This window comes from Danio rerio, chromosome 18 (genome assembly GCF_049306965.1).
Source record: "Danio rerio strain Tuebingen ecotype United States chromosome 18, GRCz12tu, whole genome shotgun sequence".
In the NCBI taxonomy this organism is placed as follows: Eukaryota; Metazoa; Chordata; class Actinopteri; order Cypriniformes; family Danionidae; genus Danio; species Danio rerio.
Window position 1 is genome coordinate 21,752,482 of NC_133193.1, and position 25,749 is coordinate 21,778,230.

The window sequence follows — 25,749 nt, forward strand, 5'->3', positions numbered from 1 at the left end:
TCTTCTAAATGAGTACAGAATCTGTGATCCAAAGATCAGCTGATTTATGATCTTGTTTAATATTTTTGCATATGTACACAATGACTACGTTGACATGGACATCAGTAATCAAAATATTTGCCCTAATCTAATTAAGACAATAGTATGATTAAGGTGTTTACATGAGTTGATTTTTGAATGTTACTTTCATGGTCCTGTTTTACATGTTATAAGACAGTTTGGTTAACGTCATTGTGTCATTCTCCGGAGTTCCATTTAATTTCATGTAGTTTCAATTTCAGTTTGGCGGTTTCACTTTCAATTAGGAACACTTTATTAATGCCCCCGCTGACAAACTGGGGTATTGCATGCGCGTATGAAGTAAGAACTGCTGGAAGAGTGTTGTTTTAATGGAATTTGATACAGCATGCCCAATGGAACGTAAAAAACTTAATACGTAAAAACGTAAAAAACTTGTAATAATATAATTAAATATAATTATTCTGCAAAATATATACTACTCTCTACTTTCTGTGAATTTATATAGAACTGTTGAATTTCTTTACTGTATTTTAAAGCAAGTACAGTCTTATGCAAAAATTTGGGCACCCCTCTGTGGCTGCATTATGTGTATTCTTGATAAGAGAAGATCCCAATGAAATGCCATTTGATTTCTAGAGAAAGTTAAATAATGTCATGTTTTTCAGACAGAAATACGTAGTGTAGCGGTATTGAGATGTGTGCAATTAAATTGAAACTGAAAAATAAGCTATGCAAAAGTTTGGGCACCCTCTCTTTTGTGTTGATTGTAAAACCTGTAGTCACTTAATGCTGATTAATTACAACACAAAACTGATTGTAATAATGCTGCGGTCACATTAAAGTTTTATCATGCGAAATTCTGTTGTACAGCACTGCGAAAAGGGGCGGGATTAAACAAAATGATTAGACATTAAAAAAGCAAGCGGTTGGTCCATGTTTTAAATTTCTGTCCAGAGAGGTCATGTTTTGATCCTCGATTGGTCTCACGTCATCATGTGATGGGATTTCTCAGGTCAGAGTTTACCAAGCTTAAACTTTCCAATGCAGAAAACTGGGAAACTTGTCACATGAGCTTACGTTTCTGGTCTGACGCATTTGCGGCCGTAAGAATGGAAGTCTATGGGGAGAAAAATGCAGTTTGACCACAGCTGGACTTAGTAAACCCAAAAAAATCCTAAAACAGGTACAACCAATCATGAAAAAGGATATTTAAGATAGCTGATTGTGCTTTTCTTTATTGTGAACCTGAAAGTAGCAACATGGAAACCTCAACAGAACTTCCTAATAACCTAAAAACTAGGATAATTCACTAAAATGAAGGATGCAAAAAGTGATCGCAAAGGTTTAAAGGCTCCAAAGTCTAGAAAATTGTAAGAAAATGGAAGGCCACATGAACAGTTTTTTTTTTTGCTGAAAGGCGAAGAATGGTTGGAATGGTCAGTTGAATGCACAGTGTTTTAAAGCATACTCTATTGCACACATGCTCAACACACTTGCACTTGAAAGATTCACCCTTCTCCATTGTCAGCTTTTTCCCCCCAAAATTCCTAATCGAAAAGAACGCTTTTTGTACTTTTTTGTACTGGAGTTATTTTGATCATCTCACACATGCAGCTGTGGGCATATATTGTTTTTTGGCATTTTCAGTAGTTTGTTGTTGTTGTTTTGTTGTTTCAGTTTCTTTTCCAACTATACCCTACATGAACTTTTTGAAATAATATTACAGTTTAAAATAAGTTTTTTTTCATGATCAATATATTAAGTCATTTATTCTCATTCTCATAAAGTCATTTATTTCTCTAATGGCAAAACTGAAATTTTAACATCATTACTCCAGTGTCATCGGTGTCCCTGGGTTCTTTATAAATCATTCTAGTATGATGATTTTTTGCTTAAGAAAGTTTTGTTATTATTATGTTCAACACAATGTTGTTTCTTAATCATATTTGTGACCAACTTTTTATTACTAATACTATTTTTTAGTATTCTTTGGTGAAGATTAGAATTCATTAGAATTTGAAATGTTTTCAATTTGGTTAATCTGTATGGAATAAAATTTTTAAAAGTCGGTAATCACCTACTACTCGAGTAGGTACTACATTTGAATTTAAATGTACTACATGAATGTTAGAAAAGTACTGCATACTAAAAAATCTTGCCGGAGATCACATGAGTACTTCTCGTATACTGTTTTTAAAATGCTATGAATTTGGACATACTGCTCAGCTTTCATGCTGTTTTTAAAGTAGTATATCCTATGGAAGTATGAGATTTTGTATGCAGTTTTTGTTTGCTAATTTTAAATAGAGCACATAGTAAACATGGGATGAGTATAATATACTAGTATGAAAAGTATGGATTTTGTTTGATAAAAATAAAATAAAAAGAATAGAAATGTACTACCCAAACAAACATTTTGATAACCATAATGAGGGTAAGGAAATAATAACATTCAATGATTATTGATTCAAATTAAGATGTTTGAGCAAACTATCACTTCCAAGAGCTGCAGTTTCTGACAGACAGAAGGGTTTGGTGTTGGAGACAGTAACGTTGTGGTGGGATATTGTGGTCTGTGATCAGTGTGAGAAGTAAACACATTCAAACCCAAAGCACGTAGACAGGATGTTTACCTTTCACTTCTTTGTCCAGCTTATCTTACCACTTCTTGCTGTGTGTGTGTGTGTGTGTGTGTGTGTGTGTGTGTGTGTGTGTGTGTGTGTGTGTGTGTGTGTGTGTGTGTGTGTGTGTGTGTGTGTGTGTGTGTGTGTGTGTGTGTATCCTGCTTTCACAAAATGTAATTTTTGCTGCCTTTAGATGGATGATTTTTGTCATGGTCAGACTAATTCAATGCACAAGTAAAAATTTTAACATCAAAGTGTAATGCAGACAAAACAAAGTGTAACGTCCAATAATACTTTGTAAAAATGGCCTATAATATAAAATGCTTTATTTTAAATGCAATTTTCATTAATTATGCAACAATTTGCATACATTTCCATCACATAAATCTGAATGAATTCGTATTATGGTCAAATGGATTTACAAAAGAAATTTTTTTTATGCCCCCCCCCATTTTTTTTCCCCAAAAGTTTTTATTGTTGTCATCTGGCACAAGATGAAATAATACAAACACATATTACAGGTTTATATTGGTAGGTCTAGAACATATAAAATGGCTAAAATGAACAAAAATACTAAATAATTTGTAGATAAATAAATAAAAAAAAGTTTAAAAAAAAACACATACAAGTCTAAATTATTGTGTTACATGAAAAGACAATATAATATCTTTCGCCAAAATTTTATTTTGATGGTCCATTTGAGTATTAGTTCACTGTCTGCCTAATATCTGCTGCTAAACAACACTTTAATGACTATACGAAACTTTGCAAATACATGTCAATTTACACTAACCCCAATTCCAATCCTAGCCCCAACACTAACCCCAACCTAACAGTCTGCTTGTAATCTAATGAGAATTAGTTGGCATGTAGATACAATGTAACTCAAATTCAATAAACAGACCATCAAAATAAAGTGACCTCTCTTTTTTTATTGATCAGTAATTCAGAAAACACTGAAAACATAAACAGAAAAATTAAGTAAGAAAATATCCCTAATATGAATAAACCATCAAAAGTACACTAATAAACATAAAGTACAATTATGATCAAATAAAATACATATAAGAATAAAATCGTTTATTGTATGCTGGTTCTGACGAAGTAGAGCTTTAAGCAGGGCTGGGCGATTTGGCCTAAAATCAAAAACTTAATTAAACATTTTAACTCAATTAGGATTAATAAATGATTTTTTTTCCTCATAGTTCACTGATAAGCTTTGTAGGGTAAATATGCTCACATATTACACATCAGAGATTTTAGAATAAAAGGTGCATTACTTGATTTTAAAATAATTGAAGGAAACACTCACAACTATCTACTTCATGGTTTAATAGTCCATACCTTACTAATCTTGTTCATATCGCCACACGTTCTCGAACACTCAGGTCTTCTTCTTCTATTCACCTCACTGTTCCCTCAGTCCGCCCTGTCACTATAGGGAACAGATCCTTCAGCCACTCTGCTCCTCAGCTTTGGAATTCACTTCCTCCTGATCTCTGTAATTTAGACTCTTTCACAATTTAAATCCAAAATCAAAGCACGTCTGTTTAGAACAGCTTATTCACTTTAACCTGACTGCATTTTTAAAGTTTGTATTGTTTTGTTTTTGCTATTGCTATTATTTTTGTATTATTTTAACTGATTATTCTAGCTGTCCTGTACGGTGACCTTGAGTGTCATGAAAGGGGCCTTTAAATAAAATGCATTATTATTATTATTATCATTATTATTCATTCATTTTCTTGTCGGCTTAGTCCCTTTATTAATCCGGGGTCGCCACAGCGGAATGAACCGCCAACTTATCCAGCAAGTTTTTACGCAGCGGATGCCCTTCCAGCCGCAACCCATCTCTGGGAAACATCCACACACACACTCATACACTAGGGACAATTTAGCTTACCCAATTCACCTGTACCGCATGTCTTTGGACTGTGAGGGAAACCGGAGCACCCGAAGGAAACCCACCCAAAGGCAGGGAGAACATGCAATCTCCATACAGAAACACCAACTGAGCCGAGGTTCGAACCAGCGACCCAGCGACCTTCTTGCTGTGAGGCGACAGCACTACCTACTGCGCCACTGCCATTGAACATTGAACAACTGAAATTAAAACCCAGATTGCCTAAAACAGTTTTTTTTTTTTGTAAAAAAGTTCAAATAACAAAATAAATAATTGTCAATATTTTTAATATTAAAAGTGGAAAATAAGCAGCATGTCTTCTAAATAAAATTACTCTTGTATATCCAGTAAATCAAAGGTGTCCAAACTCAGTCCTGGAGGGCCGGTGTCCTGCAGATTTTAGCTCCAACTTGCTTCAACACACCTGCACGGATGTTTCTAGAATGCCTAGTAAGAGCTTGATTGGGTAGCCCAGGTGTGTCTGATTGGGGTTGGAACTAAACTTTGCAGGACACCGGCCCACCAGGACTAAGTCTTGACACCCCTGCTGTAAAGAATATTTTAAACTGTGCATTTCTTACATCTTCTGTAAACAAATATTTTAATGTAAATAATAATTTTAATGTAATGGAAAATATGTCGACTCAAGGCATCTCTGGCGCAATCATTGTTGAGGTAGTGCAAACGTGCGACATGAAGTTACATTTTTTTGAGAGATGCGTGGTTATGTGACCACTGAACCATACCCATGCGTTTGATGCAGAAGTATAAATCCTCTTTAACAGATTGGGCTCACTTGACTTGAGGTAGGGAATGTTTTTGAAAAATTGTCCTGGAAAAATTTTAATGATTATAGGTTCTGAATGTTATTTTTGATTACCTTTCGATTAATCGCCCAGCCCTAGCTTTAAGGCACAGGAAAAAAATCTATTTGAGAAAACATGCCTTATTGTAGTTGAAGTCTACAGACACAGATTGATAAAGAATGACAAAACAAACACTTACAAGTGTATATTGTGTGATTTCTCTACATTAGAAAGGCATTTAAACATTTAAAACGAATGCTACTTTTGTCTACATTGACACAACATCCTCTCATCCTATCACTTGGTTTGTCCCAATGACGCACTAATGTCCCCCGTTCCCTGTTCGCCCATCAACCCCTATTATGCATATCCAGGTAATGCTAATGAGCGACGCTGCCATGGAAATGTGTGACGAATAGCACTTTCACGCTGCCTTAGATCTGGCCCTCGGTCGTGCCATTTCCTGTTTCCTGAGCCACTCGCCACTCAAAGCCTGACACTGATATTCACCATCTGCTCCCCGACGATGGGACAAATCACACACAGAGCCCTTCAATTTCCCCCCGTTGCCATTAAAGACAACTGATTCAATAGAGACCCGGAGTGCAGGCATGTGGGACTAATCTGAGAGACAGCGCAGGAAAAACAACTCCTGGCCTGTAATTGACAAATGTCAGCCCTCAGCCCTCCTGTGCATTCATTAAGAAAAGGAAACCTTGTGATCCAGAGTTTCGTCAGGTCTGTCAAATGAATTGTGTCTGGTGATGGAGCTGTTTAATAGGATATGCTGTCTGGGTTGTTTTGGCATCTACTTTATAGCGTGATTTTAAATTGTAAAGTAGTGGAGAGCAGGGATGAAAGTAACAAAGCGATTTTCTTGAAGGCCTGACATTTGCTTTCCAAGCTATAACAGCACATTCTGCATGCAACCCTTGATGGAGCTGCCAGATATCACCTGATTTCAGGGCCGTATCCTGTGGTTAGGTCAGAATTTCAGTTTTTAAGTGCAAAAAGTAACTTATTGGGTCACATTTTATTTTGATGGTCCTTTTGTTACATTGCATCTATGTTCATCTAAGTTTCATTGGATTATAAGTAGACTGTTAGGCTGGGGTTAGGGTTTTGGGTTAGTGTAAGTTGACATGTACTTGCAATGCTTTTTTAGTCAGTTAAATCTCTTGAAGTTAAAGTTAAGTCTGTTGAAGGAGCAGTATCAACAGATATTAAGCAGATTGTCTACTAATACTCAAACGGACCATCAAAAGAAAGTGTTACCACTTATTGTAGCGATTCATTTTTCCTTATTACAAGTTGTGTTCATGCATCACTGTAACAGTAACGGTTTATTTAGTGCAATAACACATTCTTGAGTTTGCAATTTCTGTTTAAAAGTAAATCCGGATTAAATGGACAGAGTTTCTGTGGGGACGAAAGTAACACTGTTATTTATGTCCCACTGCTAATAGACAAACTTTATTTTTCCCTTCCACATTAGATTTTTCATTGTTTTAACGTATATGTTTTATAACATGACTGCATATTGCAGATAATGATAATAATAATAATAATAATAAGTATTCAAAACTTATAGAAATTTTGAACATTGTTGGATTGCTTTTGAAACATCTGATGGAGATACATTAGTACATTAAAAAATAACAAAAAAAATAAAAAATCCAGCAATGACATGCTTAATTAAATGTAATTAAATTAAATGTCTTATTGAATATGCTCGGATAACCATAAAAGGCATTTTAAGGCCACAAAAGGTTTTAAGAAATTAATTCAGCTATTTGCAATAAATATTTATGAATGAAACAAGTATCAGTTTCTTCTGACATGCTGTATTAAGCAGCACAAAAGCAGTTTTTAACATTGAAAATAATTTCTCATTTGTTATATTTTATAAAACTAAAACTTCATTTTTACTTCACTTAAAAGTAGGGATGCTCATAATAACCGATTAACGATAACAGTTAAATGATAAAAAAAAAAAAAGATTGCATATGTTTTTAAAGTTTGGCTGCATAAAGGGCCGATCACAGCGAACGCATATTACATCAGTCGCGTCTTTTTCATTCTTCAATCAAATGAAAGCAGAGGCTGGGTTTCCATTGATCAAATGCATATTTTCTGTGGAGCGATCGATTTGAGCTAGCCTGCTATTTTCATTTGATGGGAAAAAAAACATATGATTGGGCAAACAGCATATTCCAGTTCTTAAAAAGTATTCAGTCTTTTTTCTCGTTTTGTAATCTAAACGTGTCATTTAAGTGAAAAATATCTACGGCAGCACTATTTATTTTAGTTTTTAAGTTTAGTTTATCCTGTTTTTCTATGCTGTTGGAAATGCTCCAGGTGTGTGAAGATGTTCTGTTGTTCTGATGTTGTGGATGCTGTTGTTCACATGTTAAAATAAATCAGCATTTTATAATGCAATATTTAAAATCAGACACAAAATAGGCATGTCAATTTTTTTTTTCAATGAAATATTAATTTAATATTAATCTGACCAGTTCACCGTTAATATTCAGTTAATGAATGTCGGTTGGCAAACTTAACCAAAATGAGCCTCCCTACTTAAAGGAAATGATGTACAAAAAATACATTCACAAATAATTGCAAAAATTAAACTTATATTCCAACACAGGCTCATTCTGAAAACGTAGCCCTGTATACATTTCTGGAGATCGTGAATTATGTAGCCAGAACAATGTATGGCTGCATTTCATCTTTAAAATGAACGCTACAGGGCAGTATGATGCCATTCCTTTTCTCGCTTACCCACTGATCGTTTACCTTCGTATGGACGGTTTTTTCCACTGTTACCATGTTGTCCGGTAGCTTGACACATACGTCAGCAAACTTGAGACGCAGAGCAGAGTTGAGTGGGACAAAGATGTTCGAGTCCGGTGAAGAACAGTTCCAGAAAGCAGGTAAAACACAAACATGTGGCACTAGTGAGAAAAATTTGAGATCTGCAAAAGAGTACACCGCAGTCCCTGCCGGATTCGTGAAAACAAAAACTTAGAATGAGCCTGAGTTAAAATATTCCATTTAAACATACAATTTTGAAATAGATTATCCGAAATGGCATTTTTGTCTAGTATACTCCACTAACATTGTTGGAGTCTTTCATTACACACCTCGCTAGATAAAAACAACAGCAAGAGCAAAATGTTAACCTAAACAGACAATTAGCGTGTTCTGGAAAGCTCTCGTGCTGCAGAGGGGTGTGTGGATAATGACTGTCAACAGACTCTCCAGCAAACATATAATGGGAAAAGCAGAAGCCTCTTTGAGCTTTGCATTACACCCAGAAGTGCCTTACAGACATCCCAGAGAAGTGTAAGCAGATCCAGAGAGCACATCCTGAAAGAGCCCTCCGACAGGAAACACAGCCAGATGGAGGGAACAACAGAGAGCACAATAAAGCTTCTCAAACACCACGTCATCATGACTTACAAACATGCTGGAGCTTTTTTGGATTCATGACAACAATGATCAGGGTGTGGACTATGAAAATAGCAACATCCTGCTCATGATGGTTTTTGTTTATTTATTTTTTATTTTGGAGATGAACTGTAGATTAAAAAAGCTTCCTGTGAAACACCAAAGGAATTATTATTACTGAACATGTCTATTACAGAAGGGGTTAGAAATAAAGGGGGGCATGCATGCAAATGGAGTATACTCAGAGAACTGATTGGTTGGTTGTGAGCCCTTTACTAAAAAAAAAATTGTTTTGCGTCTTGTTTCAACTACTTATTTAAAAATGAGTGTGGAGAGGGGGGGGGGGGTATTGAGGAAAACATCATTGTTTTATGTTCAATCCCCTTAAATTTTTAAAAACAAGGAAGTTAAATCAAGTGATTTGTGTTGGGACAGCATGAAGGTATTGTGTGGAACCCTGTACTTTTACAGTGTTTTTCTGGGAAAGGCCTGCATAGTATACAAAAGTAAAGTAATAGATCTTTTTTACAAGAGGATGAAAATGCATTTCAACGGTCATCAGCATATTAAAGAGCCCCTATTATGTGTTTTAAAAGACCTTCTATATAGTGCACTGTAAAAATTGCTGTGTTCCACACAATTTTTTCATGTCCCAACACAAATCGATTAAGTTTACTTAATCGTTTTTACAAATTTAAGTTGATTGAACATAAAACAATTAAGTTGTTCCTATAACAACCTTAAGAATTGTGTTGTTTTTATATTATTTTAATTAAGTAGTTTGAACAAGCTGCATAAGTCATTTTTTGAATGTGTATAACAGCACTACGTACATATGGACCAAGTATTGCTTCCTCCGGATCATGACATGAAGGTGTATTTAAAATTGTTTCCTCGTTTTTTTGTAGTTTGCAAAATATGTGTTTAATTGTGTGTTGAAAGTTGTAATCGCCCTGCGCAGCTTGTAATCCAGGGGTGTCCAAACTTTTTGGGCCGAGGGCCAGATGCAAAAAAAAAAATGTTGTCCCAGGCCAAATTTTACATATATCACACAGACACGCATATATATATATATATATATATATATATATATATATATATATATATATATATATATATATATATATATAGTTTTTCCTTAAAACAAGCAAATTAATCTGCCAATGGGGTAAGCAAAATAATCTTATGTCAAAAGGAAAAACAAGATTATTTTGCTTACCCCATTGGCAGATTAATTTGCTTGTTTTAAGGAAAAACTCACTTAATATTGGCATATTATTTCTCAAAACAAATTAGAAAATTCTCCTTTATTTAAGATTTTTTAGATATTTGTACTTGAAACAAGACAAAAATATATAAATAAAAAAAGCATTTTTTGCAGTGCAGTGTAGAATTTTCTTGCACAGAAAAAACTGCTGTTGTTGAGCTGATAGGGCAGCTGCTAATTGTTTTACTTTTTGATCTCGTTTGGCACCATTGTAAGAGCTGAAGGCCTGATGCTTTGTTTCATAATGTCTTTTAATATTATATTCCTTCATTACAGCAACTGATTCCTGGCAAATTAAACAGAAACATTTCCCACTGACCTCTGTGAAGAAATATTCTTTGCCCCAACGTGACTGAAACTTCCTGCACTGACTGTTGATTTTTCTTTTTCTTGGTGCGCCATGGCTCGCCAAAATGTGATTATCAATTATGTTTCCTTCAGTTTGGTCGGTTAGTTTTACATCATAACAAGAAGTGCTGACTAGTTGAAGGCATGTAATAGCGACACCCGGTGGTTTTTATTGAATTACGTTCATTTTTGTATAGCGGGCCAGATTCTATTAATATTTATAAAAAGCCTCGCAGGCCGCCACAAAACTGATTGCGAGCTGCAGATGGTCCGCGGGCCATAGTTTGGACACCCCTGTTGTAATCACTTACCTGTTATAGATCAGTGCTTGTACTGTATCTCTCAGGTTAAATCTGTATGGGCTATTCACACATTGCATGCAAAACTATGTTGAAAACATGATGCGTGATTCTTGCTTTACCAATTTAAATGCGTTTCTGAGCTCATGATCCTCTGCAGTTTGCCTTTGCTGTGGCCACCAGCAGCTGTTCCTACACATGCGATCAATTTTCAAAATAGTTCAACTTTTGCCACTGTGTGGATTAATACTGAATGTGTGTCGTTGTTTTTACTTGGGGTTAGGTTTAAGAGTAGAGTAATATGCTGGTGTTTAACTGCATTGCTTCATTGTATTCCAGCATTGGGCTTACACATATACTATGTGCTACTTCCGTGGTGGGCGTTTTTCTCTGTCTCGCACTGAACCCAGTCGACCAATCACAACATACTGGGTCATCAGACTGATCACAGCAGATTAGCTTCACACAAAGGAGGGGTTTGGGAACAAATGAATCGCTGAACAAATCATATGAAGGTCATTTGGATAAATAGGTAAAAATAAATGCATATTATAACACAATGAAAGTATTTTTTGACCTTGCATGCAGATCAGCCTGTTGTTGGACGTTTAAATCCTCTAAAGTTTGTAATATTTAGATTTTTACAAACATGTACATTTTTAAAGTTTTGTATTTTATATATGTACATCAAATTGCAAAAATAAATAAATAATGGTGTTTCTAATGGCACATTACATTGTACTGTCTTCTAGCAGCCGTTATCAGTCTCACACAATTTTTCCCTAATTTTTTAATTCTATCATGGGACTTTTTTTTATATGAGTAAATTAGAATGCAATTCACTGCTCTCAAAATATCTGAGTAATCAATCCGATCCAAGCATGCTTCTATTGTAAAACAGTCCCTGATTAGTCTTTACTTCTCATCTCTTACACCCCTAAACCCCTTTCACTGTGTCTCTGTTGAACTGTCTTGATGCTTACAAATTGCGTTGAGGAAAAAGATGCATTATCATCACTGCAGTGTCCTATAGCTTTAGCAAAGTCACGTGTGTGACCTCTCTGTGATGGTTATATCAATATGTGTTGTGTTGTATTTTATTTGGGCTTATTTTAATTGAGAACACCTGCTTAAATTAATGTATTGCATGTGTTCTACTATTGTTTGCAGATGTTTGGTAAAGCTACAATCCACATGCATATACTATTTACATGCAGTCACGGGTCCGTTTCCCAAACAACGACAAAGCTCGTGGCTGAATTATCATAGTACGATGCATCGTTTGGGAAAAGAACTATGTAGTTTCCCAAAACCTGTAGTTTCTCTGTCGCAGATCCATCGCTTGAACCACGTTAGTTAAAATGAAAATGTCCATAATAATGCTCATAATGATGCTTTTATTTTATTTTATTTTATTTATTTTGTTTTGTTTTGCTTTGTTTTGTAGGTATACATTGTGTCTCCTGGGTACATTTTAAATGGTAAGAAACAGTGGTTTGATGCCATAATTGTCAATATGAAAAAGCTGGCATCCAACTTTATTGTGATTTAGTTTTGTGCCTGCAAATCTAAACGTGTGTTTAATTGCTTACAGAGGGCATTTGATGCGGCTGCAGCAGTGGAGTTTGGCATGGCTGTGCTGTGCTCAGCGGTTGGTTCAGACATTGGCCTCTTTTCCAAAGGAGAACTAATTTAGTGCAGGCAGGCTTCACAGCCAGCAGTGCTTCACTTCTAACAAGAGCAAGGTGCCTGCAGTGCTCTGATACAAGCATGTGCTTAGCTAAAACAGGAATGGTTGTGAAGGTCTTTTTAACTGCTGCACAGTCTGGATTGCATTCCAAATGCATTAAAGGAAATGCAGGCTTCACTTTTTTATTACAAAGTATATGCTATGCATTGAATTTGCTGATACAGATGTGCAAAATCCACCTAATTTTACAATGTGGTCACAAGGTGGAAGACTTATTCACCAGTGGATAACTCAATACTCTTTTTATGTTTATGTGTTTTTCAATTTATGACTTAAGTATGGCCTGTGCTAAACATAATTATTATTGTATGTTTTGCTTTACATTATAAATTTCAAACTCCTTTATCAAAATTATTATATTTATTTTACGAAGCATATGTTTATGATAATTACAAGATAAGAACATTTGAGGTGAGATTCGTGTCGTATCATCCAGATTATTTGGCACATTCTACCAGAAATGTGCATTACCTGTCCCTGAAATAAAAACATAAATACAGTGAATAAAAAGTATTTCATCCCCAAAATTTCTAAAACAGACTGATGGTTGACTTCTGTGAGCTGTTCTGTAAAAGATTATGTCATTCATTTAGTTCTCAAACTTTTTTCTTTATTAAAAACACTTTACAAATGTACAAACCCTGTCATTGTCCTTGTGCTCAGCCCTACTGAACATTCAGCTTTAATAGCTTTGTTATGCTAAAAACTGTTTTGAGAAGAAAAAAACTACAGAAATAGCTAGTTTAAGTTGTTATCATTAACAACGGTGATGGAGGAGAAGCTGATAGTGGTCAAGGATGCGTTCTGTCATTGGATTGGATGCTTGTTTTTGATTTTTTGAGGACAAAAAGCTTAAAGGTCTGGCCCTGTCACATTTTTATAAGTGAAAATGTACTTTTCATGTAGAATGTTTTATTTATCAAATATGAAAGTAAATCTAAATACACTGGCAGCAGTTGTAAAACTGATTTTGAACATGTTAGAGATTATAGTTTTGAGAATATATATATATTCAATTTATATTATTTTTGAAATAATTGGACACATAATTAATTATGCATACTCAAAAGACTTTGTTTTGTATTGCATAACATTTTGTTAACGTTTATTTATGCATTTTCGAAAGAGTTTTGTTTTGCGCAACATTTTTCTTTTACATAATGTTTTGTTAACGTTTATAATTATGCATATTTGAAAGACTTTTGTTTTGTTTTGCATAACGTTTCGTTAACGTTTATAATTATGCAAATTCCTTGATATCTCTGAACTATTTTCAATGTTAAAAGAGCTCTCTTCTTGTAATTATTTATTGTTTTATACTACTAAACACGCTAATAATTATATTATCTGGGTTGGTCATTAATGGAAAGGGGTCTGGCTGCAGACTTGGTGCAGTGCAATCTGAGCTGCATTCAATGCTTTTTAATGCGCTTACCTAACCCCACCCCTAACCCTACCCGTCACAGTGATGTCACTCACTCCATTGAGTGCCTGACAGTATGTCTGACATTGCATCGCTGAGTGATCGCTCAGCTTGCATCATAAAGGCTGCATCCAGATACTATTGCGTTTCCACTAAGTGGTAAGGTAGGGTACGATTCAGTATGCTTTTATGGCCGTTTCCATACCACTTTTTGGGTACCCTTTCGAAAGGGCACCTAGCACAACAAAAGGGTACCAAAAGGCAAAGCAAGATGAGCAGCTGAACGCTATTGGTTTACAGAGATACACCACCAGTGCCATTTTTAAAATGCACAGCCGAGACATTACATTGTAATAATATATACTTTTAATAACAAGCCATGATCAACCCGAGCTTAAATAAACCTTGTCGTCGTCTTGATGAACAGCCACAAAGCCAAGAAGAAGAGCAGAATCCACCCTGTGCACTGTTGTTTTTTACAAGGCCATCTAAACATTTTTTAGAAAGAGCTCACTTGCAAGTTCTTAAGCTGATAATAATAACGTGAAAAAAAAAAGAAAATTCTTATAAATGACAAACTACAATCAACTTTTATTTGATTTAATTGATGTACTTTTATTTTTACAATATAGCACATAATAAATACATTAGGCTGTGGTGCTTAGGTGGAAGACTTGAGTTTATGTCCAGTATGCACAATGTCTTGGTTTGGCATGGTTAATTAAGTAGTTTTTTTGGCTTGGTTTCGCCGTCTATTCACATCCCTGCTTTTCTTTGTATGGGCATAGTTTTATCTCCTTCACTGCAACGCTGTAATATTCCCTTTATTGAGTGCATATCGCCTTTGTTCAGAAATATGAAGGTAAATCGTGCCTTTGTCTGTGAGAGCCGATGATGAATAACTCCCAGGGCCCATTTGGGGCCTGGCTCGTGTTAACGGCTTGTACGGCTAGATTTCCAGGGCGGCGCTGCTCTTTTCAATTGACGCTCGCTGCAATAAAAGAAGGAACATTATAATAACCCAGCGGAAAGAGACGTCGGGTTAGCCATGTGACAGCACTGGCAGCTATGTGCGGGCAGAGTGCCGTGATCCGGCAGGATTATCTGCGGCGGTGGTGTGGCAGGCGCTAAGGGAGAGGGGCTTTTATTATGGAGTGTTTTATTGCTGACGGGGGTAAGACTGGCAGGGGAGGAGATGCAATAAAAGGGAGCTGTAAAATATTGCGCCCTGAGCTTCCAGTTGTCCTGTCGCTTGCCGAAAGAATTACAGTGCAGTTGTGTGGGGATTGAAGGAGGCTGTGTGTATCTTGTCTATGAGTTTAATGTGCATATACAAACAAGTGGGGCTATATATGTGTGTGTGCATGAGGGCTGAGAGCCAGGCAGTGAGCTGGAGTAGGTGTTAATATTGGAGTTAGGCCTCTGGAATATAATAACAATCCTGAAATATCTTTACCTGTGGCGTTGCGAGATATGTTGCAATGACCCAAACCCAATTTCACTTTCACCTTAAACACACACAATATTCCTCACTGTTTGTGTGGAAGACACAGAGCTGCGTAGCCTTAGCATTAGCATGGATGGAAAATATCTGCAGTAGCTTTAGCGATTTATTGGTTGATGGGCTTGGACTAACTAAAGACCTGCTTAGACCACCTAGAAACCAGCTGCCATGTTCCAAAACACCATCCTAAGCTGGCTTTTCCAGCAGGGATGGCTGCTTGGCATTTTAACACGCTGTCGCCTCTGTTTTAGGACTTAAAAAAGGTCTGGCTATAATTAAGTGACCCAAATATCTCGCATCAATCTGCAGTGCAGGGGTGTTAGTGGACCCATGCGTGAAATGTAAGAGAGCAATAAATCAGTCTTATGCTTGTTACATTGAGTTTATACCGAATCGCTGTGACTGAGTAAATCAAAATAATAGTGACACATTTGCTTGCTGGTTAGTTTAGGCTTAACACAGCCAGTCACAATGTTGTGTGCGAGTGTGTGTATGTTTGTGTGTGTGTTATATCAGCCTGCATTATTTCCACTACATTACTAGTGATTCTTTAAAGATATTTCCACCCACCAAAGAATAAAAAAAATAAGCTGTGCCAAATACCACCATCTCCTATTAAGTATTGCAAATAAGCATGGGCTGGTGTAAGTTTCTCATGGTATGATAACCTTGGATAAATATTATTATTTATCATGGTATTCATGGTATTGTGATTACTGCTCTAAATATGTTCTTTTTTAATGTCTGGGTAAAAAACAAGAACTTTTTTCCGCTTTGAACACTATGACTGTGTCCGAAATCGCATACTTCTATACTATATATGTTGTACACTAAAACCAGAATGCCGAGTAGTATGTCCGAATTCATAGAATTGGAAAAACAGTAAATGAGAAGTGGATGACCTACTGCTTCCGGTGAGATTCTGAAGTGCACATCCGATGGACACTACGCTATACCATGATGCACCGCAAAAGGAATTCATGAATGGGATGGAAGTGGGTATGTCATGTGGTGATGACAAAATGGCATCCGTAGTACATCCAAGCTCCATTAATACTACTCACATTCATACTGTGTAGAACGTACCTTTCTATCGGTCGAGTGGTAAATTTATATTCAAATGCAATACCTACTGAGTAGTAGGCAATTTTAAATGCAGCGAATACATTTTATTTTGAGAAACATACAAAGTATTTTGGAACCGTAAACATGTCAGGCTTAATAATTCAAATGAATCATTGACTTCTGCTGTCTTTATTAGTTTCAAAAACAGATTACTTTACAATTAAAAACAACATGTTTAGATATCTTTTCTGATGGAGATACTGTTGTCCTAAAAACAAAATTAAATTTTTTTTTACACATATCTTATAACAGAACATTTTTAACACCTTGACTTTTCCAAACCGCAGTGTAGTTTTCATCCCATGCCTTGCAAATGACATAAATAATAGAGTTAGTGTTTACATTTTCAAGCTACTTAAATATGTGTGCGTAAATTGTATTGTATTCCTAATTGCGTAAATTGTATTGTATTCCTAATTCTAAATGTATTCCTAAGTTCATATACATATTGGTATAAAAGCAAAATATTAAATTCTATCAAACTGTGCTATGCTTCATAAGGGGCCATTTACATATCATGTCTGAAGGCATGTGGAAAGCATGAGGCGCATCGCTTTCTTCACTATTTTAAATGTGCTTTTGCGTTCGTTGTTGCTAAGTGACCTTCAACTGTTTTCTATTTTTTTCTATTTTTTTATTTATGGAGAAAATGAAAAACCACCGCAGTGTTTGGGGGCTCTGTGTTTGTCTTAGGTCATTTGTTTACCGTTATTATTGAAACGTGCATTCCATACTAATTCTAAAGTTAATTGTTTAGTTCTCGTACTCGTGGTGCGCTCATGTCATTCTGAAATATTGAGATATAGGTGCACCTGGAAAACTGGTTGTTCGATCCCAGCTCAGAGCGAGTTGGGTGCAGTAGGACTGGTGGGTTACACATGGGGGCTTGTCCAGAATGAGAGTCACGTTTAGGGAGGTGAGTGTAACGGAGGCCAGCTAGTGAAGTGCTATGCAGGTAAACCTCACTCCTCTGACCTCAAAAAGTGCTCTAGCGACAGACATTAGAGTACATGGTATTTAGCCTCCTTGTTAGAGCAACCGACTCCCATACAAAGAATCGCCAATTCGATCCCAGCTCAGCACGGGTTGGGTGCAGTAGGACCGGTGGGTTACATGCAAGGTAAGGCAAGTTTATACAAGTTTACATTGGACTTGTTGGATCACAGATATCTAATATTTTAACAATTTATAAAAATGTACAGTCTGATAGAGCGCTTGGACTCCGAAGCCGCTTCGTGTGACGTCACACTTAACAAGCGGATATAAACTGTACATGCAGCTTCATGTCGCTAATAATTGACGACACATAAATTTATTCAATGGTTTGCCTAACCTTATTAAAAATTCTTAACAGAGATATTAATGGGGCCATGGCCAAGCACTGTGAGGAAATTAATAATAATGAAATAGTAATTGCCTTATAGTGACATGACTATCGTCCATGTTTGCTTTTTCTCTCACAAACACCTTTTCTTTTCACCTTACCCTAACTGACACATGCATATTGCGTTATTGATTAAGGGCGCACTCACACTAGGTACAGTTGCCTTAAACTGTGCTGAAGCGCAATTGTGTCCTCTCCTCTCTCCTCCTAAGCCTGCACTCACACTGCATTTTCCCTTCCGAACCAGAGCACGCTTATGTCATTGATGATGCGACTGTTCAGTTTAACAGGAAGAGAAGCGCTCTCGCTCAGCACAGGGGACATAGCTTTTAGCTATGTTGTTTTTGTATTATTTCTAGTCGTTTGGGATGCAGCGACATGCAGTCAAATATTTTGCAGAACAGATCCACAACTTTTGACGCTCATAAATTATCATAAAAGTCCTAGTGCTGCATGTATAAGGAGGTTTGCTGAAGGTGTAGCTGACGTGCAGCGAGGTGTTTGCATCTTAAATAAACTATGACAGTTCACGTTCATTGAAAAGTAAGAATGATTAGTAAATCCATATGAAACAGTCCCTTGAAGTTGCGTCTTCAGTTTCGGGCTCAGGCGTGCTTTGCATTCACACTACACACTGCCTTGCCAAAACACAACCGAACCGCACTCTGGCACACCTCTTCCAACCAAGCCAGAGCCGGCCAACTGAACCATGCCTGGGCCCGATTCAGAGCACTCACACTTGCCTGAACAGGGTTCGGATAGCATAGAGCGAATGCACCACAAGTCATGAGGTCACAGAAATGAATAGGTTGATCATGGTTGTGATTTTGCCTGTGTTTGTGTGGCATAGTGTATTGATAGAGAGTTTAGGAGAGAGGGCATGTTTGCTGCTTTTCTCTCTCTCCTTCTCTTTCTCTCTCTCTTTTTCTCTCTCTCCCTGCATCTCTTATTACTGCTGTTTTGGCAGCTGACTGTGGGTAATGGACGCCGAGCTGTCAGGGAAATTTGTAGCTGTCTGCTTTACAGGGGCTCTCCATTCCAATCAGCAGCTGTCAGCCTGGGCCCGGGTGGATATTAATGACGGCCACTAACTGCCTCGCAAATTCTCCACACTATTTGGGAGCTGGCATGAAATAGGGTTGTGCTTTCTCAGTGCGCTGCGGTAGACTAATGGAGAGGGCTCAGATATCTCACTGCACCAGAGACACAAGCTCTAAAAACTCCAGCCAGCCACAGCCTGGCTCTTTTCTGAAGGATTAGCACCGCCGCTGAAGGCTAAGGTGCCTCTTTAGCGGGTATTTACAGGTGAGTCCTGTTGCCCCCATAATTCTGCCCTCATTAATTGTCATGTACGACACAGTATGTAATAGCTATAATTGGGTAATAATCATAAATAAAGCTCGGCTGACTGGGACGTAGGAGGCAGAACTAATAGAAATGTTCAGGCGAGGCAATAAATGAGGAAGAGAGCATGTGTGGGCTGACTGGAGAACATGGCGCGCATTTGCTTTTAAAGGGGCTTCTGGGAGCAGCTGACCTATAAATCCTTCAGGCCAGAAGGGCAAGGGTGCGCAAAGGCCACAGATCACGTGGTCCATCCCAGCATGTGGGAACAAAAAAAACTGCGTCTGGGAAATGGAGAAAGCATATGATACGACACCTGAGAATCTCCTGATGATGACCAGATATCCACGGTCTGTCACAGCCACTTCCTGTTTCATCTCAACTGGCTTGTCACATTTACAAGAACCATCGCATTAAGCCATGTCATTTCAGTCATCAAGGTGAAACCTTACATTATCTCTTGGTACCACAAAGGTAAAATTGTGGGTCGCGTTGAAAATGCAAACCTGCTTTATCACGCATCTCAGTTTTGATTTCATCTAACCTGTGTTTTCTTAAGAGATTTCAGTTTGTTTTAATTGACTGATCTGCTGTGTTTGTTGTTCATCTTTGTACTGCTTTATCTTTCATCTCTAGTCTGTCAGTCGTCACTCATCCGATGCCTTGCAGTGCAATTAAGACTAATGCCAGCGGCCATTATGCATTCCTGACCTGTGACAGCCACTTATTATACACTTATGAGGTGTAACAAACCGCTGTCTTAAGATTTATTTTCTAGTCTTACCCTGGGAGAAATGCCAGAAGACTGTCTTTCACTTTCCTTTGACTGAAAGCAAGCCAAACGTGTAAAATGCAAGCTTTCCTTGTAAGTAAACGTGGCTATTAGTGTTTTATGTGTTATCACACAAACAAGAGTTTTGTTGTATGGAGTGGCCGTGACTGTGAATGAGGCTGTGTTTACACTAGTGCATTTTCATTTTGATTTACGCACAAGTTCTGCTATGATTACAACTGCGGTCCACACTACACCAGTACCAGTGTCTTTGACCTTTGAAAACACCAGAGCTGCATTTCAGTGTAGACTGAAAGAAATTTAAGGGCAACTATTTTACCCCTTTTTCAAGATTTAATGTAAATCTTTTGCGTCTCCAGAATTTGTCTAAAAAAAGTTTCAGCTATTTATTATACCTTTCTGAATATGGGAAATTTGATCTGTTAGGACAGTGTTGCTGTTTTTGTTGCCTGTACATTTAATGCAAATGAGCTGGTTCTCCTTGCTCTCTGTTCCCACGTTTTTCAGAGCCATAGAGATCTAACTGTATTGCTCTGATGTGTGTAATCTTTTTGTAGATAAACACACACATCCAATTTCGTTACAAAGTTTGTGCGCGCACACACACACACATACACACACACACACACACACACACACATGCATACGCATACAAATGTTTAAATTTGCACTGTTTTGCATGGCAAATGTGACAGGATACATGTTAATATACACTGCTGTATTGACCTTACTTTTCAAAGCGGAAGTGCACACATTTTTGAGATTGTTTTAGAATTTCTGATTTAGTTGCCTATGGGAGAAATGATTAGGAATAATAAACGGCAGAAAAAGTTAAAACTACTTGCTATGAAAACAAGTGCTTGACTATACAGACAAAGAAGAATAGTATAAAAAAATATCAGTTTGCAACATCAAGCAGCATAACGAGCTGTTTTTAAAACGTCTAAAAATGAAAAGAAGTGAGTGAGACCGGAAGTCTCGAGGCAAAAAGGCTGAAGTGGCTGCTCCCGCTCATACACGAAGAATAAGGTGAATAGACATCCTTTATATTAATGTACAAAAGAAACCTGATTTAAGTCCACAAATCGGGGTTGAAGCATGTTGTTTTATAATTGTACTGACACTATGGTGACGAATAACAACTATTTTAATGACTTGAGGTGCAGTTGATCACAGCGAGCTGAACAGATCTTTTAATTCCAGTTGATTTGCGTAAGTCCTGTCTTGTGGATATGATTATACGCATTACTATGGAGACATGTTAATACGCGGCTGTCAATCAATTCGGTGGGCGAGAAAACCGTACTCCTATGTTACATTGCAGTGGGCCTCTAAATCACTGGGATTTGGATCCTATTTTAACATCAGAAAGTTAAAAAGGCACTAATTGTGTTTCTATCACCTCAATATGACTGGACACACTGTATCTACCTGCAGTCCTGTCCAAACAGCTTACAAAAGATAATTTTCATCATAGGTGCCCCTTAAGATATTTGAGAATGTAATCATAGCTGCAGTGGATATTCACTTGCTGATTGGTCTTGTGCATAGTTATTTTCTTTCTTGATTTGTCAAACTCTCCTCATGTGACCAAAAAGGCCTGTGCATACTTGAACAATTTTTGCTTACCAATGAGCAAAATTGCAGGCATAAAATCATCAATTGTTTTAAAACAAAAAAGACTTGGGCTCATTTTGTGTTTGATGTGCCACATTTAAGACTGATCAACCAATGAGATTGCCACTTTTGTTCACTTGTCTTTACTGAGACACAAAATGGTCTGGCCAAGCACTCATGAAATACAAATAAAATAGGATTCAATAATAGAGAGTTTAATTTCAGTCAATTTTATTTCATGGCTTCCATGTTTTCCTGCAAACTTTTGACCAGGTGTTTGTGTTCTGTAGTGGAGGTGGTAAAACAGACGTAGAAAAGCTTACGTGATGAATAAACAAGGAAAAAGCATGAGTGTTACTTACTACTTCTACTGTGTAACAAGCGACTGTCAGACTGTCTGTTTATTTATTTATTTTTTAAATGCCATCAAGGTTTAGTTTTACTGTTAGTAAACCCTTTTGAGTAATGTCTTACTCCTTCTGTCTAATGACCAAAAAATACAAGAATTTTAAGTTGCTTCCATGTTAATGAAAAAAACTTGTAATTATGCTGGAGCATTTTTCCAATTATGCTTTGCTGACTTAACTACACAGTCTGCAGTCAAACAAAAATGCAGAATTTGGTCAGGTGTACAGTTTATGCTGGTAGCTCAGACTACACTGCACTGCCAAATGTTGATGAGGCTGGAAAATTGGTGAAGCACAAATCTTGCAAACTCCACACAGAAATGCCAACTGGCCCAGTCAGGACTTGAACCAGCGACCTTCTTGCTGTGAGGCAACATTGCGAACCACTAAGCCACCATGCCACCCCTTTTAAGGGTAATTTATTCATATTTTAAAGAACATTTTTATAAACTTAAGAACCTTTTTGTGTAATAAAGTTCTGTTAACGTTTTCATTTAGTAACACTGTTTTAGCTGAGTTTTGTTGGTAGAGCAAAAAAGGTAAAGGTAAGGTAAAGTAACTGCGAATATATGAAATACATTACTTTGTATTAGAGTATATTATATTAAAACAAATATTGATAACGGCTCTTTTTAAAGTAATAGTAGAACAGGCAGGTGACTTATTATGGAGCCAGAGCAGTCTCAAAAATAATACATTTACTAAATATATTCATACATTTGTACTAATTCAAAAGACGATTCATAAATACAACACACAATTCGTAAATTCACAAGTAAAAATCAAGAATTTTCGCCAAATAAATTGGATTTGTGAATTTATGAATCATATTTTAAACTTAAGAATTGGATTTGTGTAATTATGAATCATGTTTTCAACTTACAAAATGGATTTGTGTATTTATGAATTGTGTTTTGAACTTATGAATTCAACTTGTGCATTTTTAAATCATGTTTGGAACTTACGAATTGGATTTTGTAAATGTGAATTGTATTGTGGATATATAAATTAGTTTGTAAATGTATTATTTTTGAGACTGATCTGCTCCATACTTATTCTGACATCAGTGTGAATTAAATCACGTTAAACTTTAAACAAGAAAAACAATATGTTATTAAGGCTTGTAATAGGATATACAAAAGAGCCCCAAGCAAATGAATCAGTACATATCTGAAGATCAGCTTCCCAGTACGTCTAAACCACAGATAAACAAGCATGACGCATGCCACTATTTGCATTCCGGTAATAGGATATATAGAAGAAACTTTTTCCTTGCGCAGGTCTAGATGGAGAGACAGATATAAACAGGTGTTTACGAGAGCTACTGAAATGCGGTAAAGCAGGTGAGCAGAATTACCTGTGTTTTTACACTAGTTTTTAATGAAGGGTAGAGAGGTGAAGCCAGTCAGCCTGGAGGCTTCCTATACGCCCTCTCAGTTCAGCGCTACAAAACACACACCCAAGCCTGTCTGACAAGCACTTCATGTAACTGCACATTCGCACGCACACACAAACACACACACACACACACACAGAATGTGGGCCAGGACGGATCTCTCATCATAGACTTGTTGGTTGTTTTGGCAACAGCCAGATAAGAAACTCAAAGACAACACACTTGATAACAGACAACAGCTCACAAAGAGGCTTGTCATAATGCTGAATCTAAGCATAGTGATTTGGCCTCTGCTTCCGACTGTGTGTGTGTATCTGTCTGTCTGAAACGGCTCATTAAGAGCTTGCCCACATACGAGACACGTCCCATCACACCTGGAGATGGGCAGCACTGAATTACAATCATTCATGCCACTGCCCTTGCCTCAGGTTGGTTTCTTTCAAGAGCGCACTATAGAGCGTGTCAAAACCTGTCCCTGGCACTATATTTAGCAAACGTTGAATACTTATTGTGAAGCAGGCATTGGTTTATAAAGGATCTGTGTGTGGAGCATTGATTGTGAAAGGGAGGTTATGAGGTGGTTATGAAGGTATTTATTGCTCACCCGAGGCATCAGGTGTGTGAAAGAGCTTGAAGCTTCGGTATGAGGTTGAGCCAAAGGTCTGATGAGGAGGAAATGCTTGTTGAATATTGAATTGCTTTGTTATATGAGGAATTTGGCTCTGTCACAATGATGTGCGTAGGTCAATGACTTGTTTTAAAAAAATGACACATACCATAACTCTAATACACATCTTCTGTGTAAATAAATTTTTTGTAATAATTTTTTTTAGGGGGATCAATGAAATATATACATATATAAAAAAGTATTTTTTTGTCAATGTGTTGTATTGTATTGGTAACATTAGTAAACTACCTTAGTTTACATAGACTATAAATACATATTAAGCATTAAGTTATTTTCCATTGAAACATTTACTAAGACATTATTTAAATCATGTAAATTTTTGTCCATTTATATTTAATGGACCTGAGCCAACGTCAACTAGCAGGTTTATTTTTCTAAACAAATTGAATCAAATATTAATATTGTATTTTAGAAAGTTCTTTGGCATGATCTTATAACAGCTTGATATAATAGAAGATTGTGCTAGACTTTATAAAAATTGACAAATGTTATGTTGCTTATTTTAATCATGCTTCAACTTTTTAAAAGTTTTGTAAAGTTTAACTTAATATTTTTTTAACTGATTGATGTAAGAAAACTAGAAAAAGTTTATTTGTCATCCTGGGTCTTTTATTTTCTTCTTTTCCTCTCTGGCTCTCTGGAATTTGTATATGGTGTTTCTTAAACCGTGTTGATGGCCAATGAAGTGGTCAGCGTTCGTTCGTTCGTTCATTCATTGAGTGGGTGGTGAATGTTGTTGAACTTTTTTAATTGTGATCATAAAACATAACTTTTTGCACAAAAAAAGAGAAGTTTATTTGATTTAACTATAAAAACTAAGGCAGCAAGACTTTTTTACAGTACCATAAACCTGTAGAGTTAGATAACTCTAATTCCGTTTGAGTACACGTATTATTCAGTTAAGCTGTATTTTCACTTAAATAATTTGTATAGCTGACACTTAATTTGCATTATTTGTATATTCATTCTTTTATTTTCTTTTCGGCTTAATCCCTTTATTAATCTGGGGTCACCACAGCGGAATGAAGTGCCAACTTATCCAGCATTTTTTTTAGCCGTGGATGCCCTTTCAGTTGCAATCCATCACTGGGAAACATCTATGCATACTCATTCACACACATACACTACGGACAATTTTAGGTTAACCAATTCACCTATACTGCATATCTTTGGACTTGTGGGGGAAACCGGAGCACCCAGAGGAAACATGCAAACTCCACACAGAAATGCCAACTGACCCAGCCAAGCCTCGAACCAGTGACCTTCTTTAATTTAAATCTTAAAACTTATTGAATTTACTTAACGTTATTTCTATTTAGTACAGTGATTTTTAAGTAGTATTTTATTCAAATGGGCATGCTGATTTAGTAAATTTGATGTATTTCTTATTATCATATAAATCTATTTAAATCAAAGATGAGGTGTCCACTTTTTGTCTCTACAATATATTGACACAAGTTAACAAATATACATTAAAAACATATTTAATGCAGGAAAAGTAGTATTAACTTTTATTATAAAGTAGTAATAACTGTTAATTTAATGATTTTTGAGAAAATAAAAAACCCAAATAGAAGTAAAATAACATTACAACATC

General features: G+C 36.5%; 1 long non-coding RNA gene across 1 annotated transcript in view; it reads left to right on the plus strand.

Annotated features, from left to right (window-relative positions):
* LOC141378822 (uncharacterized) overlaps positions 1-14,119 on the plus strand; it is a 61,787-nt gene extending 47,668 nt beyond the window's left edge. Inside the window, exons 5-6 of the long non-coding RNA XR_012394307.1 lie at positions 12,169-12,202; positions 12,316-14,119. This is a non-coding gene — a long non-coding RNA (uncharacterized lncRNA). The remainder of the gene's footprint in view (positions 1-12,168; positions 12,203-12,315) is intronic.
* Positions 14,120-25,749: the final 11,630 nt, after the last annotated feature.